Below are 12,293 nucleotides of genomic sequence, written 5' to 3' on the forward strand. Positions count from 1 at the left end.
GCAAATCACTCAACTTGGCTGTCAATGAAAGTATGCTGGACTTTGAGTCACTAGCATACAACATGAGAATTTTCCCTGTGCTGCAAATCTGTCTAAACAATTGTCTAGCTATATTTTAGGTAATTGGACTGGAGAATTCGATACTTTGATGGAGCAGCTGAGAGTGGCCATTGTCACGGTAAATTCTACCAGAGTGGACACAGGCTAGCCACAGGATTATCATCATGGATTGCTACAGCCTGAAGGAATGGGCGGGCATGGGAGCATTAGCAGGCCTTCTGGTGTTGGTCTCCTTGGGTTGCCTGTGGTATATATGCAAGATTAGAGTCTCACAACAGCATAATGCAGCCATGACCATTCAGGCCTTTACAGCCATTGAAGCAGGACAGTCTCCCCAAGCATGGTTGGCTACCATAAAAAGCTAAAATGTTATGTTCAGGATGTGAGGCTAAGCACTGCACTCAGGGTCAGCCGCTTTGGACCCAGAGAAGAGCATGTCTGATTGCATGCAGGTTGATGCCCCAGGTCCCGCCTCTGAGAAAAAGGTATCTGACGGGTCTGATGCTCTTTGGGTGGATGACACCTAAATGAACATCAGTACAAAGTCCCAATTTATTTCTAATATCAGAGATCAGACCTCTACTCTTGCCTGATGCGTCTAAAACAAAAAGGGGGAACTGTAGAGAGCTGTGGAATGCTATGCCTTAAAGATGAAGCTGGTTTCTGCCTTCCACCTTCCCGATGGTGAGTGCTCTCTGTCATGAACAACTCCACATTTGGCTATGGTTGAGGATCTGGCTTGCTTCCATGTATGTGGACCTATCTGCATTGCCCACGTGGCACGCTGGGGTTGGCTACCCAGAGGCTATTTAAGCTGTGGGCTGGCTTTCCCCAGGGTCAGATGATTGTTCAAGGTTCCTGAATAAACTGCATTGAAAAAAAAAATTAAGTGTGTAAATGTTAAAAAAAAAAAATTCTAAACATGATTTTTACATGATGGACAATAGTAATTATAAAAAATATAACTCAATAGATTAAGTCAAATTTACTGAAATTGGTGATTATTTTTTCAGTTATGCTTTCTAAAATAAGTACTGATCGTTCCACAGCATTAAGGAGCAAAGAGTGAAGATCTGGGGTTCCTGATAGCAAAGTGCCATGACAAAACACAATGACCCATGTAACTTATAAAAGAAACCTCACAATTCCACAAGGTTAGAGTCCATAATCATCATGGCAGGAATTATTGCAGCAGGCAGGAAAGCATGGCACTAGGAGCAGTAGCAGAGGGCTTATTGGATCCATAAGCGGGAAGAATAAGGAAAGTTCAAAATAGGAAGGCATGGACTTTTAAGATCTCCAGGCCCATCTCCAGTGATACTCTACCTCAAGTGATATGAAAATAAGGTCAGTTTAAACCAACATGAACAGTAACAAGTTGATATATATAGCTTTTGAAAGTAGAGCAAGTACAACGTATTAGATTTATTATTGGATATAAAATAAGTTAATTTTGACAATACTGACTCAATGTTATTATAGAGCTGTACAATAAAGATATATGCATATAAGCATTCAACTACTCTAACATAGTCATGTAGGAATATAACATCTATGTGAATATATATATTCATATATGATTATATATATTAATATATGAGGTTGTCAAAGAGAGCTGTAGATTAGTAAGAGAAAAAAATAAAACAGAAACAGAGAAACATACGCTTGGTATATTCCTATTCTGAGTGGTGAAGTTATGGAAAAAGAAATAAAAAACCAGAACCATTAACGGAGAGAGGTCAGTGAGACAGAAATGCTTGCTTGAAAAGAGGTGAGGGGTACTCTCAAAGAATAAAGTGAATAAAGAACATGAAAGGAGCTGAGTGTATGGCATGCTGGCAGGTGCAGGAAAATTGGACCAGACAAAAAAAGCCTCAGAGTTTATACTATGTCATGGTAACCTTGACAAAGCAGCTACAATGTAGTGCTGGAGCTCAGACATACTTGGCCTTGGTTCCAGAGAAAACCGAGATGAGAAATGGCAGTGCAAACGGATGTAATTCTTTTTATCTTTCCAATTATATAGCAAATAGAAAGAAAGGCTGTAGTTTGTGAAGTAGGGTTTTAAAAGTAGTGTTATTTGTTTTGTTTTGTTTTGTTTTGTCGAGCTAGTTCCTCCAGGTTTGACCATCTGGACATAGCCATCACATTATCTTGAATCAGAATTATTTGATTATCTGTTATAATCAAATATAAACATATCACCTACAGTCAAAGCAATGGAGCAATTAGAAAAAATAGAGATATAGTGGGATAGCTAGCTATATAACATTTTTATGTTGCTTTTAATGTTCTCTCTTAGAAGCCGGAGTTCTTCCTAGCCTTTATCCTGAGATTCCAACTGCTGGTAACATTTTCTGGGATGTGTGGACTATGTAAGTGCTGGCAGGTAGATTTTACTTCTAATCCACTGATGCTGCTTCGTCCTTACCTGTGCTCAGTGGTAATTCTGAGTCGCCCCTCCCCCACCTTTGAGTCACACGTATTTCTGTACATGGCCTCTGCATACTCATTGGTTAGCCAGCTTGGAAACGGGTGACATCGTTTCTTTGGTTCTTGGAGTCCCTATATGGTATAAATAGACATTTCTTGTTTCTCCTTGAAAAGAGTGACAACACAGTATTTGTGTGTGTGTTTGCTTTATTTTCTAGTAAAAATAGTAATAGTATTTTAATGTGCTTATGAAACTAACCCATTAGATACATAAAAACTGCTGTAAGATTGAGTGAAGTTCGACCAGAGAAATGCCCTTAAAGAAAAAGTTTGTCGAGCCTGCTGTGGTGGGACCTGCATTTAATCGCAGCACTCTGGGAGGCAGAGGCAGGCAGATTTCTATGACTTTGTGGTCACCCTGGTCTACACAGAGAAGCCCTATCTCAAAGAAAGAAAGGAAAAAAGAAAGGAAGGAAGGAAGGAAGGAAGGAAGGAAGGAAGGAAGGAAGGAGAGAGAGAGAGAGAAAGAAAGAGAAAAAAAGAAAAAGGTTTTCAAAGTGTGTGGGATGGTTCAGCAGATGAAGTTACCTGCTGCCAAACCTGATAATCTGAGTTTGTTCCTGGTACCAAGGTGAAGAAAGGAGGAAATCTATGCTAACAAACTAACATCAGAACTCCTCACATGTGCTAAGACATACACATATCCTTATACCTATGTAAGCCATACAACAAGTACATAAATAAACAAGTACATAAATAAATATGTAAAAGTGTCTGTGGATGGTGTTAGGAGAATACAAATTTAGTATAGTGTACTGTTAACAGTATGTATGTAGAATGAGATGATGCTAAGAAAACCAGGAAGCATGTATAGGCAAAAGTCTGAGATAGGAAAAGCTTTATGTGTGTGATGGGCAGAAAATCTGGCTTAGTTGTCTCTGAGAAAGGAGCACTAATTAGAACACAGAAATGAATAATACTGAAGATACATGACTTTAATTTCCTTGAACTTAACATGAAACCAGCCAGCATAGGCCCTTGTCTTTAGTCAGCAGCTTAGTAAGTGAGCGTACAAAGTATCACTTAACCAAGTCTGCTTGTGTAATGTAAGAAAAAAAAAATGAAATGGGGAAATGTTGAGGTTGTCTGCAGGGATAATATAATGATTATCCACACCCTTGATGATGGTATTTTTGAAATGTTTTCCTATCTCATTAAAACACAAAAAACCTTTTCATCATGATAATTGAACTGGAAATATGGGTATCGCTAAACCACTCCTGGCTGGACCATCTTATTTCAACAAATATCACAAATTAATTTAATCACACCCACAGAGTATCTGTTTTGTGGATGATAGAGGATTATGGGCAGAGAGCTGGAAGTCATTTTTATAAGAAGGCAGGAAGGTTGGTTTTTGACACTGGTAACAAAGAAAGGGTTTTACTTCGGGAATTCTTTAGTACTCATTAGAGAGGCATTTTCATGATTCAGAATTAGCTTCCATTTAGCATTCACAGTGAGTTGAGATCTTTATGGAAAAAATAAACAATATTTGTGCTTGCTTTTAGAGCACTTTATAGGCTACCTTGTATTTTTGTCAAGTACCTAATAGAGTCAGGAAGAACTTGTTCTACATTGCTTTTATAAAAATATAAGAGGCAGATTTTGCTAAGGAAGTTTTAGAAGTAGTTTGCAAACAGACTTAAATCCAGACAAGACTTTCTCTTCTTAAATTCTCTTGTTTCAATAAAGGTTACTTTGTTTTGAGACATATGCTTCTTAGAGCTGTGAAGTTAATGGTTCAATCATTCATCATCTCTAATTTCTTACCAGGGGCATATTGCATTTTCTTCTTATAAATTTTTATTGTGTCAAAGAGTCAATTAAAAAAAGATTCATCTTCTGTACAGGTAGGAAATTTTCTCATTCTTCAAGTGGAATAGCTACAGCAGTTATACTTTCGCATCCGGTGCTGGAAACTAGAAGAAAATGAAATTTAGATAATCTAAGCAAGAGCATCACCAACTCAGCCATTCTGTATGTGAATTTGCTTTTGCCTTAGAAAAATGAATAACTCACATTATCTTGCTTTCTGTTTATGTAATTTGGGTCTCAGTGGGAGTTTTTTTCCCTAAAATATTTATATTCATTAAATAAAAGTGTAGATGAAAGTTCTTACAAACCTTGAAAGTATTTTCTGAGAGTCTGAATTTTATTTTCCCTTTTGTATTTTACTTGCAATCTTTCCATGCCGCATTGTAGCAGTTCCTAAATTTAGTTTTCTTTCCAAGATTTATTTTCTCAATGTTGGCAACTTGAAAGCAATGGAAAAGTTTGTTCTCACCCAGACGATTTAACATAGAAATTAGGAAGGGTGTCAGATATCTAGCTGATAAAATTCTTTTTAAAAAGTTACCACAGATCTTAAACAAATGCTTCAGTATTAAATATAATGCCTTCTTAGTGTTATTCCCTCCACACACACACCAACAGAAAAAAAGGAAAAACAGGGGTGGGAAAGGTTCTTTACCATGGTTTTGATCGTAGATTAGAAGAACCTTGTTTTTTCTGTTTACTTGGCTGGAATAAGAAAATACCATAAATTTTGCAACTTGGGAACCATTGCATACTTCTTTCTCAGTCTGGACATTCAGAAACCCAAAATCAGTGCATCAGCAGATTCTATAGCTGAAGAAAGGCTGTTTCTTGCTTCCTAAATTCTTTCTTTTCACAGTATATCCATGGTAGGAGATCAGGTAAATTTCTGGGGCTTCTTTCATCAGGGAAAGTATGCCACTTGAGAAATATCACCTCATGATCTAAATACCCACTGTAGTGGTGTAAATCATAAATGTCTCTACAGGCTCAAACATTTGAATGCTTAGTCAACACTGCCACCACAGTTATGGGGATATGCATACCTAACAGAGGAATTAGATCATCTGCACTTGAGGGTAGGTTTGAGAGTTTAAATCCTCACATCACTTCTAGTTCTCTGCCTCATGCTGGTGATTAGAGACAGGGTCTCTCAGCTTTCTGATTGACCACTGTGCTTGCTTGATTCCCTGCCTGCCTAACATGATGGACACTTACCTAACTGGGACAAGTCCACATACAATCTTCCTTTTATAAGCTATATTGGTCATGGTGTTATGATAATATCCACAGAAAACTACCTCTACCTCAAATTTCTCTTTAAAAGCTCTATATCAATATTCAGTTCTATGATGAATTAGTCTCCCATGTATGGTAGGTGTTAGAAGGGTAAACTTTTTTGAAGATGTGTAAATATTCAGTTGGTGACTTTGAGTTCAGTTCTAATTTTTCAGCTGAACTAAAAATACTGAGCCTTTTCTATGTTTGTAAAACTACCTCATGAACACAGTAGGGCTAATCTATTAAGAGATGGATTTTTGCTTCAATAATTTGATATAACACTTTAGATCTAATCAGTAAGTGTACCCTTTCTGGTTATGAATCTTGAACTCAATTTATACTGGTACAGTTTTAAATTTTTATTGCGACCTACTTTTGGAAACTTCTAACTTATGTTGTCATATTTCAGTTTTAGAATCACCTATAACAAACACATGTTAGGTGTGCCTTATAATAGAAGTGTCTGGTATGACACCATGGTGAAGGCTGGTGACAGGAAAGCTGGCATTTAGAAAGAAATTCAGAAAAATGTTAAAAATCTCTCACAAAATGACTTACTCTTGGAGGAAATACAGAGAAATCCAGTCAAAAGAAAGATTTTAAATAATAAAATAAAAAAAAATACATTGGAAAGAGATGCAACTTCTTAGAACTATGGATCACTACAGCTTAGCTTAGCCACTGAGCCAGCTGTAGTGCAAGAAGTGGAGGTAGTACTTTACCCTTTGGGGTTACAAGTTTTAGCCATATTTGAGTTTGATAGGGGCCATACTGTCTTAAACATGGCTTCTTTTTTTCTTTTCATGCAAGTCATCCTCTCTGGAAAAAAAAAAAAAAAAACTGAGCTGGAGAAAGACATAGGTAAGCTCACTTCATAAATACTAAAATTCTAGAAGAATGCAGATCCATCTATAGAAGTACCCCACATGGTTCAGGAGAACAGTAGTGAAGGCTCACCTAGTATTGGTGATGGTGAGGAACCTGGCACACACAGAATTTAATATTATGAGTCCCTAAGATTGTAGGCATTAAAGAAATGAGTTATCAACTTTTGATTTGATGACTTTGCTTAGGATTTATATTAACTATAACTAGTCAATTTGAAATCTTCTGGGAGTGGGAATTAGAGGATTTTCAGTAGAATGGTGAGACCTTCAATATCTAAGAGAGAAAATAATTGTTGAGTAAGAATGCTATCCATTCATCCTGAGTGAGGTAACCCAGAAGCAGAAAGACACACATGGCATATACTCACTTATAAGTGGATATTAGCTGTATAATATAGGATAAACATACTAAAATCTGTAGTCCTAAAGAAGCTCATCAGTAAGGAGGACCCTATAAAACAGGCTTAATCCTCATTCAGAAGGAAAAACAGGATAGACATCCAAAGTAGAAGACCGAGAAAAGGTAGGAGGCTTCCAAAGAGGGCCTCTGAAAGAGGCCATCCTGTATAGAAGCAGATGCTGAGACTCATAGCCAAACTTTAGGCAGAGTACAGGGAACCTTTATGGATGAAGGGGGAGATAGAAAGATCTTGCATAGAAAGTAGATCCACAAGGAGACCAACAAAGACAAAAGAATCTGGGCTCAGGGGTCCCTGAAGAGGCCGATGAATCAGCCAATGATCATTCAGGAAGAGCATGTAGACCTCCTGCTCAGATGTACCCCATTTACACCTCAGTCTTCATGGTTTCTAAGTAAGGGGAACAGGGACTGTCTCTGACATGGACTCACTGGCTGGCTCTTTGACCACTTCCCCTTGGCACAGTGGCCTAAGTAGGCCACCAAGAAAGAGTATCTAGACAGTCCTGATGAGAGCTGATAAGCTATGGTCAGATAGTAGAGGAGGAGGATCTCCCTTATCCCCTATCCGTGGACTAGGGGAGAGACATAGGGGGCAAGAAGGTAGGAGGGAGGGACCAGGAAGAGATGAGGGAGGGAGCTACAGCTGGGATACAAAATGAATAAATTATAATAATTAATAATAGTAATAATGAAAAATAAAAAAGAGAAAAAAGTTCCTTTTACAACACAGCTCCTGCAGCTGAGGCTCAAGGAACGTTTTGGAGATATCATGTAAAGTTGTCAAAATTAAAACTATGGTAATGCTAATGCTTTAAATATTATAATGTTAAAATGTTACTTATGAAAATTCAAATAAGATGAAATTAAATATAAAATTTGTTCCATAATAATAGTGCAAATAAAATTGAGATATTACTGATTAAAAAAAAGAATGGCATACATTCACTCTATGCCTACTTAATACTTGTGAAGATTTTCTAGCTTGCTTATGTAGGTATTCTCATTGAGGTATGGTAACACTGAGATAAGTGTCGTGCTGTGTGTACACCTATCAGGAAGTCCCTCCGTTCCTCAGTAGCATGTTTACTGGATCTTAGAGGAAATATGCCTAACTGAGGATAAGGTGGAGCACGAAAATACACAAAACAGACAATAGTATTACGGAACACAGATAAAGGCTTAACGTGTCCGTGTCCGTGTCCGTGTATGTGTGCGTGTGTATGGTATGTTTTCACATTCAACTACCGCCTGGCAATGTATTTCACTTTTGATGGAAGTAATGTATATGTTTGATCCAGAAGGACACGTATTCTTTTGTATATGCAGAGACTCCGCCCATGAAGACTTCGTGAAGCCATCTACTATGACTGCAGGGTAAGCTTTACCGAAAAAGGTGAAAAAGATGCTGAGAGGAGAGTAAAGGAATGTGGTTGCAGTTCTCCATGGGAAAACCTTAGCTGAAAACCTGGACCAACTTGAAAAGTATGCCAAACCCATCAGACTATGAACAAATTGACTTTTGGTTTGGATAACACACATGCACGCACACACACACACACACACACACACACACACACATTACACACGTGCCCCTTTACTTTTAAAATAGTATATATTCTAAAACTATATATATATATATATCATTGAAATATATGTGTGTGTATATCTCATATATATATATACATATGTATATGCACGTAAAGATACAGTTGGAAGGGAAGTAATGTTACTTGAAATCCATGTTGTTAGAAAAATTTCAACACGGCATGCATTGTAATACTTCAACTATATTTTTAGATTTACTTAATTTGTAAAAGCAAAAGTTTGTCCTTTTGGAACCACCCACTGACCTATCCTTCCCACTTTCGACCCTCCTTATTCATAATAAGCATCATGGTACTGTTTGTGTTTGAAATTTCTTTTTAGAGATGGAAGATTTTTTTTTTCTTTCTGTAACTGCTTCATTTAATTTTATGTCCCAAAGCTCCATTCCTGTTATCACAAATGTCTGGATCTATGTCTTTTTTTAAGATGTAAAAGCTTTTATTACACATCTCTTGCCCTGTCACAACTTCTTTATTTATGAATCAATTCACGGCGACTTTGTTTTCTTACCCTACCTGTTATGTATAATGCTGCAGTTAACTTGGGAACACTACTCCCACACAGAGGTGATCCGTTGCTTTGGTCATATACCAATCAAAGTGACTGTGGACCATATGTTAGTCTTATGGTTAACACTACACAATCTCCATCTCCTTTCTACAATAGATATTGCTATCAACATTTTTATCAGTAGACTATGGGGTTCCTTTTTTTTCTCCACTTTTCCCAATACATTTCACTTCTGTGGTTTGTATACTACACATTGTAAAAGGTGTGAAGTGGGAGTTTCCTTTGCTATTGATGTGGATTTATTTGATGGGTAATGCTGAGCACTTTTCATTTGCCTTTTGGGGATATTGATGTGTTTAACACCTTTGTCTATTTTCTTATTTAAGCTTTTTTCTTTATTTGTTTTATTTATTTTTTGTTTGTTATTGAGTTTTAATTTTTATGATCTCAGTATGATACATTTGTTAGAGATTGTTTTCCTTCTTACATGCTGTCTTTTAATCCACAGTTCTTCTCCATTTTATCATTTTTTTTCTAGGAAGAAGCTACAAGTGGCTTTCAAAGATATTAATCTCACAGCATATTCTTGAATGTGATGAAACAGACCTTCAGTATATAGCTACTACTTACCCTTTACATTCACTGAAAAATGTCTTTCCTAACCAGATGCACATTTAGAATTGTACCTGTATTCAAGATGAATTTGGTGTTTAAGAATTTTATCAGCATTCAAGTGAAGGATACCTAACTACTTGTTGACAAGTAACATATAATAGGTATAAACAAGATATGTAGGGCCTGTAGAAATGTCTTGGCAGTTAAGAGAATTTGTGGAGTTTTTTTTTGTTTGTTTGTTTGTTTTGTTTTGTTTTTCTCCCAGAGAAGCAAAGTTTGGTTTCACAGCATTCATGTTGGTTAAACCAAAACAATCTGTAACACCAGATTCAGGGCATCTAACGCCTTCTTCTTTCCTTTGCAGTCACTCATATTCATATACACACATATGTACATGATAAACAAATAAAAATACAAAATAGAAAGACTTTATATATTATGATTTAAATTGCTGTGCGATTTGGAAAAAGTAAAACCATAGAGATACTAAACTGTTTAACAGAACCTGTGTGAATGGGCAGAATGAGTGATGAGGATGAAGAGCACATGACCTGGTGTTGTGAAGCTATGAGACTAGAGTAGTAGATGCACAGCATTGTATTTGCTTCCAAACCATATGTGATTTACGATGAAAGTGTAGGGGCAAGAGTAAGCTTTCACTTTAGAAAATAAGAAACCTTACCTAAATACTGAAGCAAGAGGACTTGTGATTGAATTCTCTGGCTGTCAGTATGTCCTACACAAATGGACTTGCTGCCCTACATGACACAATAATTTTAATAATATTCAAAACACATAAAGTATCCATTCAACAAAGTGTCTAAAATTCATTGTAATGTTATATATATATATATATATATATATATATATATATATATACACTATTTTAACACCAAGAAAGTCAACAACTCATCCAGAGGTTAGTAGAAAACAAAATTATGTGTATTAATATTATATATCAGAGAATCATAAAATTATCTGTTATTTTTATTTGGAAATATGCTGATAGTAAGTGAATGTGAGACTCACTCACAGTGGACCATCTATATTAATCTTTGCCCATCCACAGTCCAGAGAAAATCACAGAAGGAAGAAAGGATATAAGAGCCAGAGAACACAGGGGAGAGATATGAAATGCTGTTCTCAGAACATGACAACGATGTTGAATGCACTGACTTGTACGAATAAAAGCATCACAATTCCAGCACTAAGAGAGGATGAACTTCTGAGTCTCACTCTCAAGTGAGGACCTAGTAGGAGTTGATGGGTGCTGGGAGAGGAAGAGTCGATTTTTCTTTGGGAAAGTGGCCACTAAAAGTTTGCCTCCTCCTCACTGGATAACTCATATCACTGTGAATATTTAATACAAATTGGACTCGAGTTATTAAAAAATAACTAAAATTTTATAATAGAAAATACAGTTTGTAGTATTAGGTGATGTATATGATCAAAACATTGCATATAAGTATATAAACTTTTAAAAGAATAAATACAAATATTTCAGGAGTTTTATTATGGAGTTTCATTAGATGTCTATAATATCTGTCATTTATCATCTGAAAGCACAGGGCAGATAAAATGGAAGACAGAATTTTCAGTAGACACACCACAGAGAGAATAACCACGGGTTTTTCTTTTTACACAAACATGCTGCTTTGAGAAAGAGAGAGAGAGAGAGAGAGAGAGAGAGAGAGAGTTTGTGTGTGTGTGAACGTGTTATATTTCTTTTGAATGTATACCGAGAAATTTGCTCATTTTTGATGTAACAATAAAACTAAGAAAAATATAACAAAAAAAGAACCTGAATGCTGATTTTGAGTGATATTTCAATATAGAGTCAATTGTGTTTTCTCCGTATATAGTGGGAGATATTCATAAAGCAAACATGGCTGCTCAGTCTCCAAGTGGGTTCCCTAGTAAGGGGTTCAGGAGCTGTCTCTGACATTAACTCAGTGGCTGGCTCTTTGATCACCTCCCCCTAAGCGGGGAAGCAGCCTTACCAAGACACAGAGAAAGATGATGCAGCCAGTCGTGATGAGACCTGATAGGCTAGGGTCAGATAGAAGGGGAGGAGGTTCTCCCCCTATCACAGGACTAGAGAAAGGGCATAGGGGGAGAAGAGGATGGATGGGTGGAACTAGGAGGAGACGAGGGAGAGTGCTACAGTGATGATACAAAATGAATAAATTGTAATAAATAAATGTATAAATTAAATTAAAAAAAGAAGGGACGGGGACTCTGTGATGAATGTCTCTTATACATTTGCTGTTAAAACTTCATAGAAGCACTTGCTTTTAAGAGATACTTTGTTCCAATGATGGTAAGAAGTTTTCCTTGTAAGTGTTCAAGAAACATACTCCTAAATATAATCCTTGGGTTCGCTGAGTATTTTAAAGTGAAGAAAATTTAGTAAAATAACAAAATCAAGATAATGTCTTTGAGTGTCTCTTCCTACTTTCTCCCTTTCTCTTCGTATTTATGAAATATGGCATAAGGACTAGAATAATTTTTTGTTTCTTTTTTTGTTGAAAAAGAACCAAGAACTTAGAGGGGCCACTCTGACCCATATCTTGGGTATAGAAGAATCTCCTGTGAAAAGTGCT

This window comes from Meriones unguiculatus, chromosome 12 (genome assembly GCF_030254825.1).
Source record: "Meriones unguiculatus strain TT.TT164.6M chromosome 12, Bangor_MerUng_6.1, whole genome shotgun sequence".
Lineage (NCBI taxonomy): Eukaryota > Metazoa > Chordata > Mammalia > Rodentia > Muridae > Meriones > Meriones unguiculatus.